Below are 12822 nucleotides of genomic sequence, written 5' to 3'. Positions count from 1 at the left end.
ATAACGCGCGCGAGTTTTCCGTCCCGTTCTCCGGATGACATAGAGGCCCGGCTTTTCGGGCACGTCGTTCCGGTCTCGGGCTCGGCGATCGTATTTAAGATTGTTATCTTTAACGACGCTTGATTCCGTATAGAAAGCCATGGCGACCGTTGACAGCTGCAAGTGCATTACTTACGGCGCGAGAAGTCCACCGTGACGACGCCGGTAACAAAGGTAAAAGGGTGATTCCACTGCGATGGGCGTAACCTTCGATTTCTCACGACCCAGTGCGTGACGAATTGTGAGCGATATACTAGTCAAGCTACTTTGACTGTTCCTATCTGCTGTTTCCTGTGTACCGCGCATGTCACGAGAATAGATACAAAATTTTTCTATTTCTATAAAGAAACTTTAAGTTTATTTGAGTGAAAGTTACATTTTTAAGCGACCTATGTCCATTTCTACCAATGTAGATTAATTTTAATCTTGATTTAACTTTATACTAGCTTTCTCTAATTTTTTAAATTCTTAGAAAAAAATAAAAAGTTAGTTAAACCGAGATTAATGTTGATCTGCATTGACAGAAATTCACATTAAATATATTTGCCACATTTAAACGACTTAAATATATGCATCTCCAACATAACAAAATATGTCGGAGATAATAAAATATGTATTACATATAATAATTGCGTTAATTAAAATAATATTTTCGTGCTGTATAACAGTTAAATTAATATCGACTATGTTTATCAATTTCTTTAAATTAATTCTTGATAATAATCTAAGCAAATATCGCGTAAAATTTAAATCACATAAATTATAACAGAGAATTCTTACTCTCACAGTACTTTTTTGGCATAGCATTGCTATAAATCATTTTCAAATTGACCTTTGCGATGCGTTCGTTAGGTAATTAGCTTATGAACTCTAATAAAAGCGTAACCGATACTGCCCCTTTGCGTCAGTGAGCGAGCGAGCGAGCGAAGCAACTCGATCGCCATTAAATTCAGAGCAATAATTGAGTTTGCCGCTCGTGTACTGCTTCATAGGAAATCTATACCCAGAACGCGGCAAGAAGTACGTCGTCATGGCGCATAAGTAGATATAATTAAAATGTCGATGGGGCGATATGACTGGGGAAAGCGAAAGAGACATATACATATATTAGTCTGTAAAAATTTAAGATAATGGAATTGCTTAAATGTAATGACCGTCGAGGCTTCGGACATAGCACTTTGCAGTGAATCGCATTCAAGTTGAAAATCGAAATCGATGCTCGAACGATTCCCCTCGCCCTCTTCCCCATCTGATTTTGTTGCTCGAGACGAAATAACGATTCCGGACAAGAGGCGAGGACGAAGGTGGCGCGAGAAATCGGACGAAGGGGCGACTGGGACTCGGGGGGTAGAAGTGGAAGAGAAAAGAGAGAAGGAAGGAAGGTCGCGCAAACGACGCCAGCCTCGCGCGCGGTCTTAACGCCGCTACTTTCCCGCCGAAACGTAATTTAAAAGTTGGCAAGCATCGCGCACTGGCTTGCGATACCCTCTGCGGTTAATGAAACTTCCTCCGCGGGTCTCACACTTTCAATTTTCCACCGCGTGGCCGTGCACACCCCTTTCGCGCGCGCGTTCCCGTCTCGCAAGCTGGTCCTCCCATCCTTCCACACACAATCGGCGACAGACCACACCGCCTACTTTTCCGCCGTTCTGCTTTCCTCTCCCGGCGTCCTCCAGAAAGTATGTGCCTGCCCTCCTTTTTCTCGTTACCAGCGATACCAATGCAGGTTCGCCGATAAACAAGCGTCAGGCTTCGTATTTTCCTTTTTTTTTTATATCGTTGCCACGCGCGTTATCAACGCCCATTCCGCCAATGCCGTTTTCCGCTCTCTATCCCTTTGTTGTCCTTACGTTACCGTCGACGTTGTTGATTCGATTTTCGATATGGTATCAGCGTCAAGCGGGTCGATTGGCTGCGTTACTGCGAGCTCGGGAGAGCTCGTCTTCCTTCTTCCTTAACTCGCAAATCGATGGTAATGCCAGCTTTAGCGTTAAAGAGGACCGTTCGAGCTGCGCGCGCGAACGTTGGTTTTATCAAATTAATTCACGAACAGAGAATGCTAATTATACATATTATACATATGAATCCCTGAATTTATGAAGTATGCCCTCTCGGCAGTTGCAGTTCTACGCGATAAAAGAAATCCCGTAAATATCAGTATTCAAATTGGGGATTCGGATTTTCGAATTCTCTTTAATCTTATCTATTTGAAAAGATTCCCTCCCTATATAAATCGGCGGAATAGGCATCTCATTTTCTGGCTATTCCTGTCGCTATACATTTTCAATTTTGGTCTAATACTTCTCCGGGGAAAAAAAGTAAACGATTTTTAACGGTTATAACTATATAGTTATATCTTTTCGAGAGAAACGCTACGTTCGCGGGAATCGTGCAATGTTTGGTTTAAATCCGAAATTCCGTACGCGCTTGCGATCAGAGAGCGACGAATTAACACAGCAGTCTCGAAATATATCGCAATCACGGGAGATCGCTTTGCCGGGGGCGGACGGGCGCGAAAATCGAGCGCAACGACCGGAATACCTCGCGGTCGCTTTTTGCACCTCAGCACCGGGTTCTATCGCGATATTCCGTCAGGCGACTTGACGGTGGGCATATGTATGTTACCTAACGTATAACGCCGCGACGCGACGGGGTGCAAATAAGCGCAAAATGACTGGCGGCACCTGGCCATATTGGCGTAAAGTTGGAAAACGTCTGCCAATATAGCAAAGGCTCGATCCTCGCAAAGCATCCTACCCTCGTCGCCTCTCGGAATTCATAGCTGACGTTATTCGTTGCTCCTCTCCCCGTCGCGGAAACTTCGCCACCGCGCGAGAAGAAGCCGGCGGTCCCGGCGACGGATGCGGAAAGACAGGAAATGGAGGAGAAAAGTTCGGGCGGGACACGACCGCGATATAGTTTTTTTTTTTTTTTTACAGTACCCTGGGAATACACCGGGGCGCGTGAAAAACGACGTATCCGTTCGAGCTAGATAGGGGAACGAGCATGTCGAATTCGAGATAGGTAATAAAAAGCGATGAAAAGTGGGGTAACTTTTAGGAAAGGATGTTGGAGACGATGTGCACACACATATACTTATATATTGCATAGAGTAATATACCGAATAATATACTTGATAAAATTATATAATATTATATTGGAGGGCGTAATGCAAAGTGTTTGTCTTTTCTTTTAACAGCTATTTGTGAACGTGTCATTAAAGACTTATATAAATAGAATAACGTGGACTGTTCTTGCTTCTATTTGTTGCAAGAAAAATTTTGAAGAATATTATGAAAACTACATATATGAATAAAACGGCGCAAAAATGTTTATGTTCTTATTTATTGACATAAATGCGTCAAGAAATATATTAGAAAGATAAGATGTTAGATATCGTTTTTAAAGTTAAAATTTCCATAATGAGAGGTTATAGAAACTGCTGAAAAAAATATACATATATGAAATAAAAATATATAAAATGTGAGACGATTATGGCGCAAGAAGATCTGCGCTCTAACGAGCTGAAGATCCAAGTTTAAATCCGACCAAAAATCATCAGGTTTTTTTTATCACCACCTCTCGAAAGGTAATGGCAACACACCGAAAGTATTTCTTGCCACAAGTATCTCTTTATATTTGAGGACTGATCTTCCAGATTGAGAGTTGGGCGCTAAACTAACAACGTGCCCCATTAAAAAGAAATTATTGTTAAAAAGCCAAAAAAGAGACCTCGGATTTGATGAAGGCTAAACTTCAAAAGGTCATGGTTCGATCTTGAGCTGTATTAGTGCCATTGAAGAAGAAGAAGAAAAATCCTCTTCTAAAAAGGGCATGTCGTAGGTATTGTTGTCACTTTTCCGCGATGCCGATTGGTTCTCTTGCTGCGCTTACTTCATTTGCAGCTGTCATTGTATTGTATTTGTACAGATTGTTTCGTATATTTATAAATATCTTAAAATAATGTTTTTATTTTTATTTTTTTTAAATAATATGTCATAGTATTAATTATTAGTATTTGCTTTATTTTTATTTGTATATCATGCATGGCATTGCGCTGCGACATATAATAGCAACAATATAATTAGATACCTACATGAATCACGCTAAGAAATTTTGATACATTTCAATCATGATCATCATAACTGTTTCTGAATTCTATAACGTGAGCAATATAAACGTGAATCGGGAGAAGTTCAGATTGAAACGAGCAACAAGTGCAACCGAGTACAGTCGAGATATCTAGATGTCAATCATGCAAAATGAGGTAAAACGTGAAAAATGTTTGCGGCAATGTAGAGAGATTAAGCGAGAATTAAAAATTGCACAGAAGCAAAATGAAGAAAAAGAAGATAAGCTTGTGTATGTGCGTCTATCACTTCCATTTATTTAAGTTAACGGGGATATGCCGAAATCTAATAAATCTCTCACACATGTGCATTTCAAATCTCTCAGAACAAATCTCTTTTCCCATTTTAATGATGCTTTAAATAATCGAATGGCGAAACGTGTGCCATATTTTATTTTTTATTTTGATTATATATTTTCTAATCAATTGAAATATTCCAACAATTTTCTTTTTCCAAAGAAACGGAAATTCTTATGAAATTTCTTAGATTATTAGGTTTTATTACTATGCAAATTTAAACCACACCATCACTAGAATGAGATTTTTCTATCTTTCTCTTTAAATCGCTCGAAAGAAGTTTCAGCGATAGTCCCACGATTTTCGAATAAATCCGCTAGCTGACGAAGGAACTCTCGCAGAAATATCCCATTTCGATGGACTGCTCCGGAAGCAATTCGCCCGAATCTGCATTGAATTGCTCCTCGTCTATAGTATTGTTGAAGACAGAGCGAGAAATTCAGTGCAGTGGACAAACGAAAGAATTGATATTCTTTCATTGTGCGCGCGCGAGTCTTGAATAATACGTTCATTGAATTTTTTTGCTCATTCCAACGCGCATGAAGCGAATATAACTGGTAGTTAAAGTAAATATTAATTGGATCATAGAAAAGAAGTCAGAGCGCGCACATCGAAGCGGCCATTATGGCGCGAAAAAATTCATTCTTTTGTGTCAGAGACTGTAGATGCATACGATGGATCATTATATATCTGGCGCAACAAAAGGAAATCATTATCGCCATAACGACTAGCGCGTTCTTAAATTTATAGACAAAGTTAGACGATATTCATTGAAATATCCGAAGCGAATTATATTTCTCCATATATGGGATTTCTGAAATAGCAAATTAGTTTTTATTTGTTAATTTGTGGAATCAGTTTTTCCTTGATAAAAGTATTGAAATAATGATTTGAAAAATATCTCGTTATTTAAAGTAGCTTTAAAATATTGACAAATATTGCTACATTAATATAGTTTTCAAGATTTTTTGCTTTAATTTTTATTTCGGTATTCTAGAGATTTTTTGGTAATAAATAAATTATACATTATAAAATATTAAATACAATATAGTTATCCCCATGTATAGTAACATTAGTGAATTGACCACGCAATAAAGTTGCATGAAGATGATATGAATGAAAGGCATAGATATATTTTCATTGTCAGTCGGATTTTATTAAAGGTTCATAATAAACGCCACAAACGACCGAAAATGCCAGTTCAACTTCGCGGCGAGCGAACCTCCGCTCGTTCTTTTAAGTGTTATAACTCGCGCTGGTTGATTAAAATGGCAATATTTCTTCACGGTAGCGTTACAAACGCCTCGTTAAAAAGCAGACCGCCACCGAAAGTTTTGCGAGCACATAAACGGTGGTCCCCTTTGACATCGCGCGTTCAACCACGAAATAAAGCACTAAACAACAACGTCGCGGAATTATTGACCGTGCCGAGTGGCCGATCATCGGCCGCGGGTGCGCAGTTAACGCGGCCAATAATTATCCGCCCGGTATTGCACGTAAGACGGCCGTCTATTGTACGGCGGCTGCCTCCACTGTTTTCAATACGATTGTCCTCCGGGCCGCCTTATTGTTGAAAGTTTCCATTGTCATTATTATTTCGTCGCATTATGCGCCGAGATTTATGGGCTCGTGTAATTTCGTTCGAGCCGCCTTGATCCTCGGATTACTAGGAACGTGAATCTCCCTCTCGGACTCTTTGATGTACGACGCAATTTCGCGTCGTACATCCCGATGGAAATACGAGATACAGAGGTCAAAACTATATGGATATTACCGCAGATTTTTCAGGTTTTTCTTTTTCTTAGTTTTTTCGTTGGAACGACGAAAAAAAAAACTTATGGGTATATAAATATGTGTCCGCAAAAATCTTGTCGAGGCAAAAGACTTCTTTTTCTTTTTTGACCTTTTCAGTAGAAAAACCAGCATGTAGTCAGACGTGTAGCAGCAGATGGAAATTCCAAGAAGGATACTCGTTACAGAATTATTAATGAATGATAATATTAATAATGATTAAGAGTAATGAATAAATAATTAAAATAAATAAATAAATATAATAATGATCGTAATAATTAAAATGATTAGATTATGATATCCAGCAGAACACATCAATATTCTAATTTGACTCGAAATTGAGGAGAAAAAGCTTGGTTTCGGTTTGACTTAAATCTATATTTTATCCGTACATCATTATTAATGTCATAAAGCAGAAACTCTCGAAATTATGAAGTCGCTATCTTCATCAGTCGTGCGTCTCGTCGCCCTCGTTCCCGCACACTTTTTCCCCTTTGCCTGCGCTCCCGTTTTCCGACTTTTCTCGTTCTTTCGCAACTGGCATTCTGCCTGGCAGCGAAGTAGAGCCACCCGACCGACGTGGAAATGGTTCAAGTGGATCTCGGCGCTACATCCCCTCTCGTCTGCGTCTCTCTACGACCCCACGAACCACAACCCCGATGACGGCACACCACCACTACCACCACCACCACCACCACCGCCGGTCGCTACCCGTTCGCCTCTACCTTTCAAGAGTCGAAAATGCCCGGTGCTCGCTCGCTCGGCTCTCGAAACGGCGCGGGCGGCGAGAGTGGAAACCCAAGAGGGCTTTTCACCGCGCTGAAAAACTAAAGGCGTGCTGCGTTAATAACGAGGCGGAAAGTATTGGTACGAGTGCGCCGGGTCCTTTTCCGTGTTTGCTCACCGTAACATAATACTTTCCCTTAGTTGGCAAATCTACAGAATGTCTCGCCTCTACCGGATCGATCCGGATTTAATGGCAGATTTTTTGACGTACCTGAAGTCGTACCTTTTTCCACAGCGAGAAAATTGAAAGAGCTTATTACTTCGCGTAATAATATATTTTTTTTAATTTTAGAGGTAGAGTATTTTTTACGATTAATGCTTGAATTTAAGTTCTGTGAAAGTTTACGTGAAAGCACTTGAAGAATAATATAATATTCTATTATTTCTTTACATACAGCGATGAAATGCTTTTTTTCTAATTGCACGATTGCATATATTTTTGCCGAAAACTGGCGCGCCAAAAGGTGGCAAATTATATTTGCCCTGCGAGATTTTATTCCGACGCGTCGACCTCAGCCGAAATCTTTCAAAATATCCAGCAGCCGTCGACGACGGGCCCAACGAATTCCTTCTCGCGCAAACGCGAATTTGCAATTCTCGTAGACGATACGGCGCGGCGGAGAGATCGCCGGAGGGTCGCTTCAATTTCGCGAAGTTGGCTGGCTCTTCGCGTAAGATTTGCATCGCAACTCTCGGGGCTGCCAGCGTCGCTTTCCTGACCCTCGTTCCTAATTTTCGAATGCTATTCGGATGTCCCGATTCCGACCGTGCTGATGAAGAGACATATTCGCGTAATTTAAGCTACCTCATGTTAATGATCCGCGTGTTATTTGCAAACACAATCGTCATCAATTATTAGCAATCGCTTATTGAATTACTTGATACAAATAGATAGGTTTGATCTATTTTATTAAATTGAAAATTGAAAGAAAAGGGGCCAATAATCGAGCAACGGTAGACTATTTCATTAATTTTTTCGTTAATTTGTCTCGCAGTCTGGCGTAATCACAAGAATGTTTTAAAAATGAGATATTAGCCGATGATTACAGCTAAAACGTAACGTTAGTCGTCATTTGCTGTTTTTGCCATTATGAACACTGAAATTACCTAGTTGCAATGTTTGGTTTTGATTTCCAGGGTATCGATGGAACGCGCATCCATTATTTATTGCATTTCACATTAATTATCTGTACCAATTACACATTGCAAATACCTTTGATATACGAAGCGGAAAATTACTAAAGCGTAAGCTTTTCACGCAAAACCAATATCATTGGTTGATGTCAACATACCAACGAATGAAGATAACAATTTGTTGTCGGTACAGCATCGCAATGGAGTCGTCAGTTGTTGTTTAATTGCATAATTATTTAATTGCTACTTCAACTAGTATTACACTTCATAAATTGTTTCGAATTATCAGAGTGCTCTATTCGAGTGACGCGATCTCAGGACTGTTATCAAGTTACTGCAATTATTAAGCCGAATAGCATGACGCGGACTGGAAATAGCGAGTGAAAATTCGCGCAATATTTTTTCTCTTACCATAAATCATATAAGATATAATATTATTTAATATTGACGAAAAGAAAAATTTATTGCGTTGGATTTATTATTAAGATAACTTTAATCCTAGGCTATCTGCCTTTCTCTTGATTGTACGATGTAAGATCTCAGGTAGAACAGCAAGTCACAATAAAATCAATAAAATTAAGTCAAATTGACGATTTCTTTATTTTACCATCATTTTACTATCATTGTAATGTCTTTTGACTTTATTGTGACTTACTGTTATACCTGGGATTCTATCGGCAAACTATTTTCGTATGTTTGGACGGCTCAAGTATATCAAGCATATGTGTGTTAGGTATTATATACGGTAAGGAATAATCGCCAAAATTGCGACGACGCCACCGCGACGTCCCATTTTAATATTTCACCGGGTGGCAAGTTGCGTCAACGTTAACTCTTGTATTGTGTGTGCCTCAAGGAGCGGAAGATTTATAAGGTCAAGTGGCACGACACGATACCGCCAGTAACCTTTACGAGCGTCATTAATATTTCGTCATCCTCTCTGTTTCAGGTAAGCCGTTCTCCGTTCCCCATTCGCGGGGCAGAAAGATGGCCCTTGGGATCACGCAGATCGACGCAGCTGGCTACGTCCCCTAGACGCTCGTTCGTCCACCGTATATTCCCTTTTCGAATTTCCGAAAGATTCGCGTGAGTTAATAAATAAATAATCTATATAATTGCGTTGTAACTGCGTAGAGATAATTTTGTAATTATTCATTGGACTACACCTGCCATTTCGAGAGAGAAATGATAGCCTCTCTTAATTTAATTCTATTCTCATTTAACTTTCTTAATCAACATCCGCCACTTTTATTTAATATTGCATAATAATTATTAGTGGAAGGAATTAGAGTTTGCAATCAACGCTAGATTGCAATACATTTATCAGAGAGACATGCCGAGAATTTTATTGCGACGATTAAAGATTATCTTCATGCTCGTATCGGAAAAAAGCACTTTCGGAGTTACGCAGTTTCTCCATATATTTGCCAGCTGGGCGCTTTAGAGTCGTTTCTTTTTTTCTAATCAAACGAATTATCCGTAAGAGAAAGCGTTTGCGGGAAATAGTTAACAATGGATTGGGGCGTGGACGACGTAATAAATAAAGCGTGGAAAGAGACACGGTGCTGACAATGAGACGGTCGCGGGCATAAACAGCGTGAGCATAAACAACGTGAGCATAAGCATCGAGGCAGCGGCGTGGAGCGGGAGACGCGTCGAGATAGCGAAGAGTCGGGCTTGTGTAAGAGGACGGAAGAGAAATGGTAGGTGCGGCGACAAAAACGGCGATTAGTGGGGATGCTGACAGTGCTCAGGGCGAGTAATGCTGACCACACACCGCAGCGTACACCTGCAATCCAACCCTTCCTCCGGCACTTGGCCGGTTTCGACCGGTCAACCCCCGCCCCCCTCCTCCGGCTCACGGAATCAGAGATATCCGTACCGCCGCGCCGATAAAATAATGATCTTCGACAAGCGCCAGTGAAATAAAGCAATCGTAGCCCCTTTTTGTCCCGGGGCCTTTCCGCCGCGCCGCGCGCCGCGACGATTCGATCTCCCAATCTCATCAGCGAAATTACAGAACTTCAACGTTGAATTGATGGGAAATAATCGATCGACCGTAGCGAGGAAGATTAATCGCCAACTTAAAATGGTAGGGATCTCGTTTCTTATTCTCACACATCTGCGTGAGATAGCACTCGACGGACATTTGTTATGATTCTGGAAAAAAAGTTTTATATCGCTATTATTTTTTTCATTGTAAGACTGATATTTTAAAAGATGACATTTTAAAAAGTGTCAGTGCATCTTAAATTACATATGGAGGGGTAAAAACCATAGTGGTGCAAGTCAAATTTTTAAAAATATTTTCTAGTGTGCATAGATGCAATCTGTACAATATATGTATAAATTGCATCTATGCACACGAGAAAATATTTTTAAAAATTTGACTGTGTAAGTCAAGACTGTGTAACTATTATGGTTTTTACCCCTCCATATTTAGTTAACCGTCTTCTACTTATGGTAAAGTGACGTCTTGATCAGTCTTTATAGAATTTCTTTCGGGGTCGTCAATTCAATTACACGTTTTAACGTAACAAGAGAAGGATTAAATTCGAAGGTATATCATTTTCGTGCGCGGCGAGATATTAATTGCATCAACTCGAAGTTCGAACGCCGGCGCTGTCTGGTTATTAAGTTTTCCCGCTCGAATGCCGCCGCGAGGACTTAATGAAATAAGGAGCGCGCGAATAAAATAACTCGACGGAGAGCTGGGTAGGTTACAAGGAGTCGGGCGGACGGGATAAGAAACTTTCGAAACGGATGAATAACTCTGTGGATGGTCTTAATATTAATTACTACGTTTTCTTAATTAATCACCACGTAATCTAAAAGAAAAAAAATAAATAAACGACGAAGTGGCTGACTCCGCCGAGTATATCTTCCGTTTTCGGGGTTAGTGAAACGAGTAGCGGGAATAACATGATTTTTGGTCTTTCGCCAACGAATCTCACGGACGCAAAACACGGGCGATCGTTACGTCGTGGGATTTCGGAGATCGCAAGACCGTTTTATTAACTACCTCTGCCGCAGGGCGCCATCCTCGTGATGGTTCCGTTTATCCTTGAGATTTACATGTTGATCTAACTAATTAGATCATCCGCATACAGTGGCTAAGGAACGACGGTTGTTGAGTTTAGCTGGGATCCAATAGAGCCTTGGATATCTTCTTGTTGCTAATTTTTTATTTTGCTTGGCTAACATTTACCTTCGGTAATTAAATGTGTCAGTCACAAAATGTGTTCTCAATTATATTAAAAAGAGTGATCGCGAAATACTGCACGGGTTTTATAACTACTCTTAAATTGTTTTCTTATCGTTTTACTGCAGACTTTTTATATCATTTTAAAGTTGATTAATTAACAAGTTAACAATTCTACAGTTTATTACTAATTTTTTAACTCAGCGTTTATTACTATTTAACACGAAACAATGAAAGTTAAAATAACAGCAATTTGCTAAACGTTTATTAATTTGCACAACATAGTTTAAACAATATAATATTAAACTGCCTAATGGTTGTTTAATGTTAGCATTTAATTGTAAATTTTCAAATTTTCTAAAGTTAAATTATAAACGCATATATTTACTATTTATATCTTTAATATTAGCGTTTCTCTCTCTCTTTCTCTCTCTCTTTCTCTCTCTCTCTCTCACACTTGTTATTTGAAATGACAAGAAATGATTTAATCTAATAATCCTTTTTAAACTTTCCGATTATTTAACTTGGTTTCTGCATATTTTTCCACAAACTCGAATATAATTGAAAATCAATTATAAGTAAACGGACGTTGTGTCAATGTGTCTAAATGCCACGAAGATATAAACGTGCGCGGAGAACGGAACTTAATTGCTAGGCAAACGTAGAAGAGGATACGCGGAAGGCGATGGTTATTGTTTCAGAAAACGATTAAACGCGGAGAACGACAGACGTGGAAGCGGAATCGGAAGAACGACAGCAAACATTGCATATGCAGTAACAATGTTAATTTAATCACACGTTTGTCATTTTTATTATAATTAGAGAACGATCGAAGCTGCGGTTGTACGTCGATTTCGATTCTATTTCGATTTTAATATCAAATCTCGTTTCAATTATATTTAACTTAAGACACGAAAAAGCGCGATAATCATCTAACATTTCCATATGAGAAAAAGGCGAATGAAATGAAACTAATTGTTCAGTAGTATAGCCAACTTCTTCTACTTTTTGTTTCCCGATTGTTAAATTACTATTGTTACATATGTTTCTAAATAATTAATTAAAATTTTTCAAAATTTAAACATTAATAATAAAATATTAGAAATTATGGATTAGACAGCCTCTAGGCGCTCATAGAAAGATATTTACTTCTGATATACGATATTTTCGATATTACATTTATCTAAATGGAAGATGCAATCGCTGCAATTATTACTGGAGTACGAAACGCTGCAAGTCAGCCGTGCTGAATTATAGGTTTCGCTCGCGGATAAACGCGATGGTACGCATACTGTATCGCGTTTAATAATCTCAATTAAAATCTATAATTACTTTCCGATTTGACTGATTCGCCGCGGGCCCGTGCTCATCGAGTTTACCGTCCCATCAGGCATCCGGCGGATCATTATCAACCACAGCTAGCCGGATCTCATCTCGATTCACC

At 39.5% G+C, this 12822-nt stretch overlaps 1 protein-coding gene and 1 long non-coding RNA gene across 7 annotated transcripts in view; both read left to right on the top strand.

The window, feature by feature from the left end:
* The window catches only part of LOC112462250 (fasciclin-3), a 300674-nt gene that overhangs the window by 181310 nt on the left and 106542 nt on the right, over positions 1-12822 (top strand). The window lies entirely within an intron of this gene.
* LOC112462251 overlaps positions 1-12822 on the top strand; it is a 129040-nt gene that overhangs the window by 57094 nt on the left and 59124 nt on the right. For both annotated transcript variants that reach the window (XR_003041644.1, XR_003041645.1), the window contains exon 3: positions 9126-9262. This is a non-coding gene — a long non-coding RNA (uncharacterized LOC112462251). The remainder of the gene's footprint in view (positions 1-9125; positions 9263-12822) is intronic.

Source organism: Temnothorax curvispinosus, unplaced genomic scaffold (genome assembly GCF_003070985.1).
Source record: "Temnothorax curvispinosus isolate PA1 unplaced genomic scaffold, ASM307098v1 QBEX01012135.1, whole genome shotgun sequence".
NCBI lineage: Eukaryota > Metazoa > Arthropoda > Insecta > Hymenoptera > Formicidae > Temnothorax > Temnothorax curvispinosus.
Note: the sequence above shows the minus strand (reverse complement) of the source record. Positions and strands in the feature narration are given on the sequence as shown.